This window comes from Oreochromis niloticus, linkage group LG18 (assembly GCF_001858045.2).
Source record: "Oreochromis niloticus isolate F11D_XX linkage group LG18, O_niloticus_UMD_NMBU, whole genome shotgun sequence".
Lineage (NCBI taxonomy): Eukaryota > Metazoa > Chordata > Actinopteri > Cichliformes > Cichlidae > Oreochromis > Oreochromis niloticus.
The window spans coordinates 6,168,694-6,181,222 of record NC_031982.2 but is presented as its reverse complement, the minus strand read 5'-3'; the positions used below and the strand labels follow the sequence as shown (position 1 = coordinate 6,181,222).

Genomic DNA, 12,529 nt, shown 5'->3' with positions numbered 1-12,529 from the left:
ACTGCCTCATGTCTCAATTGTTTTCTGTCAGAACTATGATCCTTCCGGAGCTGTTTATGTTCAGTTAGTGGATTTTATTGTTTGCATAAAGAACTGCTCTTCAGAAAAATCCAGTAGTCCAAATGTGAATATCTGATAGCTCGTCAGCTCACCTATTTGGTTTACACTGTGAGAAAATAACAGCTAGTGGATGGATCAAGATGTCTAGCAATCATACAAAAACATCCTACTTATACAGAAAAACCTTAAAACCCTTTAGACCTATTACACAGCACAGAAAATATTATGACAAAAGCAGCTTTATGAACATTTTCAAAACTTTTCATAATAATTAAACTTAATTAAACTTGCTGAGCCCTAAAATTAGTCAATGGTGAAAAGTTTTTGACTATCTCCAGTGAAATTATGTCCCCCCAAAACAGTAATGTTACATTGTTATTACTTTTTTGTCCAAGTAAAAACCTAAATACAATTAAAATCTCTTGGTTTCAAGAGTAGATAAAACAAGATAGATGGAAATTTTTAACACATACAACCTAGCACTCTCCCATGTGGCAATCCCAGCACGGAGGTACCAGCATATAACCCACAACGCACAGTAGAGGAATGCAGCTTTAATTGATGATGCAATCTGAAAAGTATTCTTCTCTAGAAAGTCAAATGTTATAATCATGAGCGATGACTAAACTTATCTGAAGGTTAGCGCCTGCATACTGAATAACTTGTCCAGTCTCCATTAAAGCTGTTATATTAGTCCGACGAAGCAGAATGGGTTTGTGTTCGGTTTGTGTACTTCTCAAACATCTTATGAAGAAACAATGTAACATAAAGAATTCTTTACCTGCAAATCTGACTGTTATTAAAATGAAATAATGATGCTGTGCTGACTTAAATCTTCAATCACATGTCATTAAATTGAAAAATGTGAAAATTTTAAGGAGTGTGTGAGAGGATGCACATAAACAGAAACACACATCCACATATACACACGCACAGTTTAGGACATTTAAAACAGTTTAGTTAAGACATCTGACTCACTTCTAACCGATATCATCTGAGTCACCACCCGGATGTATGATAAGCAAATAGAAGTGCAGAAACGGCTTCTGTAAAAAAATTTTCCCAAGAACAACTTTCCTCACAGTTCTTCAATGTTAAACTGCAGACTCGCTGGAGTCATGGACAAAGGAAGCTGATCATGATGAATCTCTTTTTTAAACTGGCTTGTGTAAAAGCTGATAGAACAAATCATTCTGTGGCCATTTCTGTAAAATGTGGTCAGTGACTTGAAATAGGTTGTATGTGTTGAGCATGGGGAGCAGCTGGTGCATAATAATATAGACAATTGTGGAAGATGCTTTCTTAATGTACAGCTGTTCATATGTTAAATATTATAATTTAAGTGGCATTAGGAGTTCAGTTTTTTTAGGGTCTAAGATGAGCTGTGTAGCAGTATTACAGGAACAGCTTTTTAGGATAGTGTTTTAGATGAATTGATACTTCCAACCCTTAACCTGTGGATTAGTTTTCACTGCGATATGTTAGTTGTGAATTATGAAGTGTCAAAGTTTCATTGACTTTTGAATTTATTTATTTATGTATTTGTGTTCTGGTTTTTGTTCAGCAATCAGAGGCAGTAGTTTTGGGTATACTGCTAAATGTCCCCTAAAAGCATTATATTCATGATTGCAGCTTTCTGTGAATGAGTTATAAAGTCACTTCTCTCAGGAAAGCGGTGCTAATAAATACACAATGAATGATCCTTGGTTTTTATACCCTTTCAAGGAGCAAAGTTAGAACAGGTTAGCCCTGAACTAATTAAATATTTTTGAAAATGGAGAGTTTGTTCTGATTAAATAAGAAAAAATTAATAAATATAAGTTCCACATATTAGTTTTGATTTGGATCATTTTTGCTACATCTGGAATTTTTAATTTTAATATTTTTAGTTTTAGTTTTGTTTTTTCCTGCAGAAAAACCAAAATGAATGGCAAAAAAACTTTTACACTTATTATGTAGAAGTGTCAAAAACTCAAACACTCATGCATCAAACATGATACACTCGGCATCACAGGGTTCGGCACTAATTCTTCATTTATAATACCGTGCTAAATCTAAGGCACAGCTGTCATAGACTAAAACATCTGCTCAGTTTGGATGGCAGAGTGACACACACACTCCACTCACAAATATAAATGCAAACAATGACACAGTATTATGAATAATTTATTTTTTAGTTATGACAGATACATAATGAGGTTTTAGAATGCATTAAAGTTAATGTAGGTCCTCACCAAGTTTGATAGCCAATTATAAATTTAAAAAAAAAAATTAAATAAACGTAAGCTTGTTCCACTGATACAATATACGATACAATACATGAAAAACCCTGTGAGAATAATTACAAGGATTCTCACATAAAATCTCTTTCATGAGACCGTGGCATGACTGCTGTCTCTCCAAGTGGACCTCTTGTCCTTCACAGCGCAATTTTCAAAACAAAACATATGCGTTTACATTGTCATGTCCAGCTGCAGGATAAAAAACAAGCCAGACAAAAATCCATTCAGATTTCAGCCCGTAATTTCCCTGAGAGTTTTGTACCCAAGTGCTTCTCTCCGCTGCAAATAAAGTGAGGATGGAAACACTTGATGATCAATGGGGACACTGCATACTCACAAAACACATGTTTTGTAAAAGAAAAACATGAATAGCATCATGAGAAGGACAGAATAGCATTCATTAATATTAGTGACAAAAGGGGTGAATGTGATGGGGAGAGCGTTCGTCTTTGCAACTGTGCTGTTGACATACATGCAAAGCATTACTTCTCTTTATAATGCAGTTATTTCAGTCACAGCTGAAGTTGAAATGTTTCACCCAATTACCTCCGTGCATGTATCGTCTCTTTCTACTAAACCTCCCTTTATGATGTCTTTAAAAAATGTAATTGAGTGCTGAGGGATCGGACAAGACAGCTCTGCAGGTACATACTGCTAACACTAGTTTTTGAAGAAAGGCAAAAAAAAATAATAATAATGTGAAATATTTTTGGATTATCTTTCTGTCACATGGATTTATTTTTACCTCCAGCGGGGAGGTTATGTTTGGGGAACATTTGTATGAAGGCATGCGCGTGTGCATGCAGGTCATTCTGTGATTCTGTCTGTGAACACAATAGTTCAAAAAGCTTTGAATACATTCTGATAACACAGTGGATATAGAGTGAGGTCATGTTAACAAGACAAAGACACCAAGGTCTCCAAAATCAACTTAGCGATTAATCGGTCGAAAATTGACAAAAAGCCCCTTTAGAAACTTTGATTCTTACAAGAATTATTGTAATTGTATTGTATTGTCAACACATAGAAAGTACTGTATAAATATTTCAAATATCATGTCACACTTGACCTCTGACCTCTTCTTTAAGGTCAACAGATTGATATGAAGGTCACAGCGATAATCATGCTATATAGAGCTGTTTAAAACTGGGTTTCTTACTGTCATTGTTGGTATTGACAACACATGGGCATATAGGGAATGATATATGGGGATTCTACACGTCACATTTAGACCTCTGAGTGAAAGGTCAAAGAAGGTCAAAGGTCTTTCACCAGGTAAAACTTTCATAAAATGTGTTTTATCTTTAAAACAAAGCTTAAAATTCTACTGTCTTCATGTGAACTGGTAGCATTAAGGAAATAGAACTGGTACATGGTGATTCTAAATATCACACTATAGTTTGCCTCCAAATATCATGTCACATTTGACCTCTGAGCTTGCTTTTGTGTTGCACATCAGACTTTCTTTCAAGTTCAGCCCTTATTCTGGTATATCTTTAAAGAAAGTACTTTCAAGAAAAAGAGAATGAGCTGCCTAATTAGTAAGAAATATACTGCAGTATAATAATGATAATTAATATAATAATTAACTAAACAGATTCAGGTGCCACATCATTCACCAGCTTGTTGAGTCTGTAGGCAAACTGCAGAGCATCTATTTGAAGTTTAGGGATATGTTAGAGATGGGAAAGCTTAAGGTGCTTAAATGTCTTGATATCTACGGTCAAAGTAAGGGGGCATTAAGACTTTTCATCATCAATCACTGAACCACACCAACACGATACAGATGAAGCAGATATTAGCATATTAATACCTTGTTTTTATAACAATTAACATTTACTTTAACTTTAATGTACCATTAGAGAGGTGTGGAAAGAAATAAAGCATCAATGTTTTTTTACAGGTTCAAAGTCAACAGAGCAAATAAAATGCTTGATTTTTTTTGTTATGTTGTGCTGTTTGTGTTTGAAACTGGGAGGAGCAGTGGTGCAGGGAGCTGGTTTAGACTGGATTTAAATCCAGACTGGCACCTGTTTGAGTGGAGTTTACGCTTTGCCCTGTTCTCCCTTCGTGGGTTGTCTCCAGGTTCACGGTCTGAAGGTTAACTATTAATTCCAAACTTGCCATAGATGTGAATGTAAGCCTGAGTGGTTGTCTGCTCCTTGTTGTTAGCTAGGCAACACATCAGTGACCTGTTCAAGGTGTATCCTGCCACTCGCCCTTAAGCAGCTGGGACAGGCTCCAAATCCTCTACAACCCTGAATTGGATAAGTAGGAGCAGATGGATGGATGGTGATTAGAATATATACAGATTTTGTCATATAATCATAACAGACTAATTACCATAATTTACTACAATGTTAGCAAGGAAAATTAGCTTTTAGAAAACATTTACATCAGCCTAGTAAAGATAGCAGCAGTTTATAAATGTTATTGTGATGTGACCGTTAGCTAATTGCCGCTTTAATTAAGCCTCTTGTCCTTCACAGGGCAGTTTTACTAATTGAAATGCTTTACAGTTTGCTTTATTATGTGTTTCACTGCCCTGCACAGAAAATGCTTCTGACAAAAAGTTAACCATGCTGTGATAAAAAAACAAAAAAAACAAAAAGGTACGCTTATCCTAAGTGTGGATGAAAAGCTTTGTAAAAAAGCATGTTGTACAGAAGCTGTCTTTACAAAACTGCCCAGTTTGGTTGCTGGTTTGCAAAAAACTGCAGCAAGAATTGGCTGCACCCAATTGGTTGGGTTGTGTGCTTTCGAGCTTTTGCTCAGCTTCCATGGAAAGTTTCAGCTGAGCACTAAGGAGTTCCTGCTCTGTCACGTCACACTTGAAATTTTCAGTGGAAAGAGGAAGTTGGTAGAGTTTGCTACACGTCCAGAAGTCACAACGCTATGTCAGCTAAGTGGGCTGATTGAATATATACAACCATGAAAGCATGGCTATTTCACCATTTCAACTAGCTATTCTGGTAATCACTGAATGTTTGCAGTCAGGTTTGAAGGTTACACTGCACACATTCAGTGATTCCCAGAATAGCTAGTTGTCAGTCTGCAGGGCAGACAGAGAAAGATGCGCATGACTTACAGTGTATATATGCATACCACATGAAAATGCTGTTATCTGTCTGTCATTTAGATCTGTTATTCATCTTGTTTTGTTCAAGGTTACTGTAAACCAGGTCTCATCCAAGTCATAAATTCGAGGGAAACTCATTTGCATATAAGCAGTTGTTATGCAACAGGTAATGCCAACTGAAGGGTGAAGCTTCTTTTCTACCTGGCATCCAAATGCATGCAAGCTTTGTTTGTGAGTTGGCACTAAATACATTTTCATATCTGAGGGGAGGAAAAACATTTATTTTGGGAGACAGAGCTTAAGTTATGTTCTTTTTTTAAATAAGGTATTTTATATTTACTTTTCTTGAAGATGATGTTGGTTTTCTATTGTAAGTGGAGTCATGGTAAGGGCACATGTAGTTAAAGATATGAAATCTTTGTAATAAATATGCAGTATTTCCAGTATAAACTATTCCAATTTAATTTCAGATGTGTTTGCATGAGTTTCAGCTCACAAGCTGATTTATACATGCATAGAAAGCAAGATCAAAAAAGTGCTTTTATAGGTTTAGCATTATAATTTGCTTCTGCATCACTCTTACATGTACAGTGTACAAAATATCACCACTTGATGTTAGTAGTTTGAGGGTTGGATACAACTGAATCCTGTTTTCTTACTCCTGCCAATTCGAGTACATAATCCTAGCTACAATGGCCACTCTCGCAGAAACACATTTTAGAAGAAAGAGACTGTAACCCATAATGGCTGTGGCAGGCCAAAATAGCCATGTTTGTATGACTGTTTGTGTATGAAACATTTATGTGCATGCTCTACTTTCACATATTTAAATAATATCAACACTGAGCAATAAATCAGGAATAGAAAATCAATATGTGTCAATAAAATATTTTGAGCCCAAGTCTCTTAAAAAACTCAGGCCGCTGTTCCGTAGTTTGTATAGGCTGTCAGTCTGCTGATTACCTCAGCAAGCAAGTCAGTGTGCCGACACAGAAGGGTCCACATCTGTTTACTCTGGAGGAGGCTGTAAAACTTTATGAAAGGGATTTGATATGTGTCGATGAGTCAGTGAAGCTCACTTCTGTCCAATGACAGCAACACTGAGGTGAGTTGTTAAGGATATACTGGACTTTTCTTTTGGTAAGCACTGCTTTTTTGTCACTTTTAGCTGGGGTTAGCCTCTGTTAGCTGCTGTTAGCTGAAAATGAAAAATGAAGTTAACATCAAGCAACTGGCCAGCATCGAGGAGAATTTGATGGTTGGATCTGGGAGTTGAAGCTGTAGCTTTCATACATATTTCAGGCCATCAGTGAGACAATTTGAGTTGGAACCACATCTGAGGAAGAAGAGGAATAAATCAGAGAGCAGTGTTTCTGAACAGCGTCTAGCTTGGGTCTGAGGTAAAATAGTATCATTGTATTTTACTTTTACCATTTTCATATCATTGCATATTCAGTAATGGTGTGTGATTTGAGCTACGAGCTACAAATGCAATGCTCTGATTGGTCAGATTCTGATCCCAAAAAAAACTTGGTTTGAAAAAATTGCCTCAAGTTAGCTTATAACCCTAGCTTTTAACCAGCTGTTACTGTTGTTTAGCCTGACAGCCTTTCCAAACAAACTTTGTTCAGTCTTTTTCTAAATGTAGTGTTATGAACTTCACCATTTAACATGTAACCTGGGGCCTCTAGAGTCTGAGATGTAGCTCCTGTTTTGTTTTTCTTCTCCTTTTTCAATTTTTCTGAGCATTGAACGGTCTGACCTTGGGAAATTTGGGAATTTGCTGGGACATCCACTCCTGGGAAGACTGTGACATTGTGTTAGCACACATATCTGAATGCTACAGGCTAGCAAACTGCCAAGGCTTGTGTTTTTATAGAGGTGGTCACTCTTCACACACTAGCTAATCAAACGCATTTGATTAGCAGGATCTGACTGCTATTTTCCCTCTTAATTCCTATGGAAGCAGTTACTTAGCTTTTCAAAAGAACTTCACACATTTATTTTTTTTTTGTTTATTTTTTTTTTTTTTATTTATGTGTTTGTTTCTTTTTTATATATGACATTTTGTTATCAAGTGGGCATTACACAGGTGAATTAATAGCCGACAGATTCAAAGTTCTTGGGTATTACCTTTACATTATGTATAATCAGCCATACTAAGTCCATCAGTCAGCAGAGTCAGGTCATGCAAACTATTCTACTGCTATCAAGTTAATACTATGATAGATGTAGCGTTGTTCATTATCCTAAAGTACTCTTGGGAGTTCTTCAATGTTTTCTTTTTGTACATGGTCCCACTACTATTTCTGACTGTCATTATTTAAATAGAGGCCTTTTAATTTACAGTTTACGGTAGTTATTCCACTGTTTAAATGGTTACGTGTGTATAGCTCACTGATAACAGGACTTAAGACTCAGAATAAACTTAGATCCCTTTGTGTGGGATGTCTATGCTATGTGTGGCCTTTGAATATTCCCACGCATCAGTGTTTGACTTGCAACAAGCCAAACCACTCTTGAATTTCAAGACTGCACATACATAAAAACACAAGCATCTTAGTCCCACCGTGCAACCTTTCTCTTTCTCTCTCTTGTTTTCTTACTCAGTTTTTTCTCAGTGTACGCTGACATTAAAATGTTCTACTTGTCACCAGAAAATCACATGGTAAAAAAATACTACGGTTTGGATTGAAGTCCTGCTGACAAACTGAAATTTATAACCTTCACTGACTGTATCACAAGTTGTTGTTCCCAGATCTGTTACACCTGTGACACTGGCATCTCGAGGACTTGCACGGCTGAAACCTCGGCATTTATTCACCAACAGTGGATCTCACACAGGCACAGATCTGCATTTATTCTGTCTTGCCCATATGTTGGTCCTCATTTTGTCACATGTTAACAAGGTCACCAGGGGTGGGCTTGCACAATAGAAAGGGCCATGGGCAACTTGGGGGTGGAATGACAAAAACAAATATGTTTAGCTTGATGAGAATCTACTGTTATTAAGGCAGACGGTGACAGAGGGACTGGAACCTATTCCAGCTGTCATAGGACGAGAGGTGGGGCATGTGAGTGGCAACCCTGGAGAGGTCGTGCTACATTAGTTTTACTTCCTGTCTGTCTTCACTCACTTCCCTACTTTGTCAAGACCTCATGTGCTGCTTGGGTTACTTCAGAGGGGTGAACTGTGAAGTGAGTTTTATCAGTTGATGAGCTTTGTTGAGCTTAAAATCAAGTGTGTTTTCAGTGTCAGTGGAGGTGGCTCTGAAGAGGTTTCAGGTTTAGCTAACGCAGAGAACGCCTGACTGTGTTGAACTCGCTTTGTAGTATATCCCACGAGTTCCTCCTGGATCATTGTGTTTCAGATTTTTTTGGTTTGGCTTTCATTTCAGCTGTAAGAGTTTGTTTTTCATTAAGACTGTCATGATCCTGGGTCCGTGTGACCCAGCGTCTTGTGTTTTTCTATTTAGTGTGATTTTGGTTCTGTTCTTCTTCTGTTTAGTGTTTACTCTGTTCGGCCCGTGTGTGTCCTTGTATGTGTAGTTCCTGTTTTATTGTGACGGTCTGTGTCTTATGTCAGTGTGTCCTGTTTACGTTCCCCCACCTCGTCAGCTGTTATGTCTCCCAGGTGTGTTCCCTCCTGTTTCTCATCCCCCTGATTACTGGTGTGTATTTATTGTGTGTGTTCACTCGTCCTCGTTGCTGGTTCGTCTGTGTTGTTTCCCTTCGGTCTCCCTGCGTCTCTCCATGTGTGTTTCCTCGGACCTCCCTGCATCTTCGTTTCTGGTTTGCTTTGTTAGTTTTCCCAGTTTAGGTTTACCGGTTAGTGTCACCCGCCATTTCTGTTTATTTGTATCACTGTTAATAAATTCTCACCTGCACTTGAGCTGCCGCTGCCTGGTCCTAATTAATTCCCACACGGCTTGCACCCGCAAACCGTGACAAAGACCTTCTGCCTCTGATGTCCTGCTTCTGGGTCTTAGTCAGCCAACTGACAGTCAGTGCTATTTTTACCAAATCTGATAAGGGCTGACTAAAAGTGGAATGTGAAAATAAGCTTTGAAACACATTTAATGACTGTTTTCACATACCCTGACATTTTCTGAGATAAAGTTTAGTTTATACCTCCTAGAATAATATCTGTCACATCAATAAACTGATGTTGTCTTTGCACAATTTGGTTTATTAGTGCAATCAGTCCATAACTCCATAAACACAGATCCGCCGGTTTCCGTTGACTGGCAAAGTGACTGTTAGTGTTTTTTCCACACCAGAGTGCCGCTGCTCTTTTTCCATTTCAGACTCCACACACGCTCTCTCTCTCCCTCTGTCTCTCTTTTGCTCACTGTGGCATTTGTGACTTTCATAAAACTTCACAGTGAGTTTTCTTAATTGTTTCTGGGCAGATGATCCAAAGCCAAAAACAACAACGAAAAGAGTTAGATTCCCCCTTTTGATACTTGTACTCTTTACATGGTGAGGGTTCTGTTCTGATTGGTCAGTGCCTTAGGAGTATTTTAAGATCAACTTATGAAATTTTAAAGTTGAATATGGACATTGAAGTGAAGGCCAGGTTACAAAGGTGAGTCTGGTTTAAAAAGTCACTGGAGTCACATCGGAGGGGGTTCCATAGCAACATGGCATGGCCCTTGGAGACTTTGATTATTGTTCATTTCAGTGGTGACTAATATAAAGTAGGCCTTAATACAGATGATAAAACTGTACAAGTCAAACATGATTTTGCTGTGTGGTCAGTGTTGTTATATATGATCGAGGTACTCATAATGTGTGTAGCCATATCCAGTGTTTGCAGAGGTGATGCAATGATTGTGCGCCTTAATGCCCTCTTGTACTGGAAGTTTAAACTTTAGCCTACCGGTTTCTCTTTCAGGGTGTGGACTCTGACCATGAGTCAGAGTCACACTGATGACTCTCAAGGTGGATCAGTAAATTTTTTATGATCTTTCACTAAAACTGTATATTTTAATCTTTAGATAACTGTATTGGTCAATGAAAAAGCAGACTGCCTAAACATATTGCGTCTGTAGAAGGTTTTCTTCTGCAGACAAAACAAAAATGAATGCATCAGCCTTTTTAACATTCCAGGGTAAAACAAGCCAACAACAACAAAAAAAGATCTGATTTATAACTGATTGTTTCACTGCTTCGTGGGACAGCCCAGTGAGCTTCCCAGCAGGGGCTACAATACCTATCCAGCCCCTTTCCTGGATTCCTCCCTAGCATAAAATCACAATCACTATTCATAGAAGGCATGCATCTCAAGTTACTGTTGGGTGTTCAGGGCATGATTGCCCTTTAAATACCTTTAGCAAAATGTGAACAATGCTAGTTTATTTAAGTCCACACCTGAGAAATGGAGGGAACTGGGCTGGGGTGCCATTAGTTTACCCCATGGTGTTTCACAGTTGGCTAGCAGCAGGACTAACTATATGTGGGCAGAACCTTTCCCTTTGGTTTATCACACCAGTAAGCCCTCATATTTTGGTCAAACCTAACATATGGGTACACAAATGTTTAATATAAAAATGTGATTTACCAGAGATGTGTTCTTTTGTAACTGACAAAAGCTAAAGCAGGTGGGTAAAGCAGAGTTTAGCCCACTTTCTGTTTTTTTGGGGGGTTTTTTGTGATTTTTGCAGGTTGAATGTATTGTTTGCATATTAAATTTCATCAACCTTTCTATCTGTTCCAAGCTATTCTTTCAACTAATGTAATTTCAAATAAAAATGAACCACATTTAAAGTCTTTGCTTTGATTTATAACAGACCCTGTGATGTGGTGCCACTTCTAAGCGTCCCGGGGCTGCCCAGTGACTCTCACAGCAGGGGTTACAATACCTGACCAGCCCCTTTCCTGGACTCCCTTCTATTTATAGATGGCCTATAGCTAAATTTCCCAGCAGATGTTTGTTTTAAATATGCTGTAAAATTCTCTTAGAACAATGGGAATGAGGTAGTTGGTATGTGATGACCCATTCATCCCAACCTGCTGAAGTGTGCCATGAGCTAATACATGATCAAACCTTCCAACTGAGCCCAATGGACACCATGCCTGAGGAGCGCAGCACCTTTTGGGCTTGTTAAGGTAGTTGCTTAAGATTTAATGTCTATAGAAGAATTGTAAATTGTTTATATCCTACAAGCATTTTGCATTTGTTGAAATGCTTTTTTGATTTCATGACTTTTTCAAGTAATTGCAAGAAATGTGAAGATATTTGTAACTTGAGAAATGTCCTGTAGTAATAAACAATGACTATGTGTAGGGTTGTTTGTGCACATGCACAGACATGTTTTGGTGTACCGACATTCACGTGTGATTGTGCGTGAACCCTTTCTGCTGTGCCATCCATCCCTTACCTGTCACTTTACCGGTCTCGGGCAGTGGGAGAGGCCTCATACTGTGGAATGCCTGTTGCCATTTAAGCTCCATTACTACCTGTTGCTGGCCTATTCTTCCTGCCCTCTATTGCCTGGGGTTCATATTGGATAAGAGCCGTAAAGCCCTGTGTTTCATGGGGCTGGGTTGGGTGTAATTGAAGGGAGGTAGGCCCCTCATTCCCTGCACCACAGGGGTCTACAATCCCAGGCTTGCCCTAGCCTTTGGGCTGCCCCACCAGGCGCTAAAGAGGGTCTAAAGAGAGCATCGCAGGGGATGATATCAAACGTCCTCAGTGTCCTGGGATAACAGCAATAACACTGCAGGAGAGGGAACACTCACACTGGCAAAACACACTAAGTAAGTCTGTCAGGACTTGTTTATTGTGCTGAATAAAGCATTTCTGTGTGTGTGTGTGTGTGTGTGTGTGTGTTTGAGTTATTGGGGGTTTTTTTTGGGGGGGGGGGGGGGGGGGGGGTGTATGCATGTGAAGCTTTGTTGATTTGTGACTTTGTGAAGAATATCCAAGAACAGCCAGTGGCCAAAAATATACCAAGGGTGTGTGTGTGTGTGTGTGTGTGTGTGTGTGTATAAACTTATTTGCTTTCTTGCTAGGCTACAGGCTACTGTAGTTATTGTAGTCACGTATACACCCTGGCTCTTCATGTACAGAATAATTAATTCTACTTTGTCACAACTCCAAAGT

The 12,529-nt window shown here is 38.6% G+C and overlaps 1 long non-coding RNA gene across 1 annotated transcript in view; it reads left to right on the top strand.

Moving 5' to 3' along the window:
• LOC102077163 (uncharacterized) overlaps positions 1–11,961 on the top strand; it is a 60,190-nt gene extending 48,229 nt beyond the window's left edge. The window contains exon 4 of the long non-coding RNA XR_269997.4: positions 11,214–11,961. This is a non-coding gene — a long non-coding RNA (uncharacterized LOC102077163). The remainder of the gene's footprint in view (positions 1–11,213) is intronic.
• Positions 11,962–12,529: the final 568 nt, after the last annotated feature.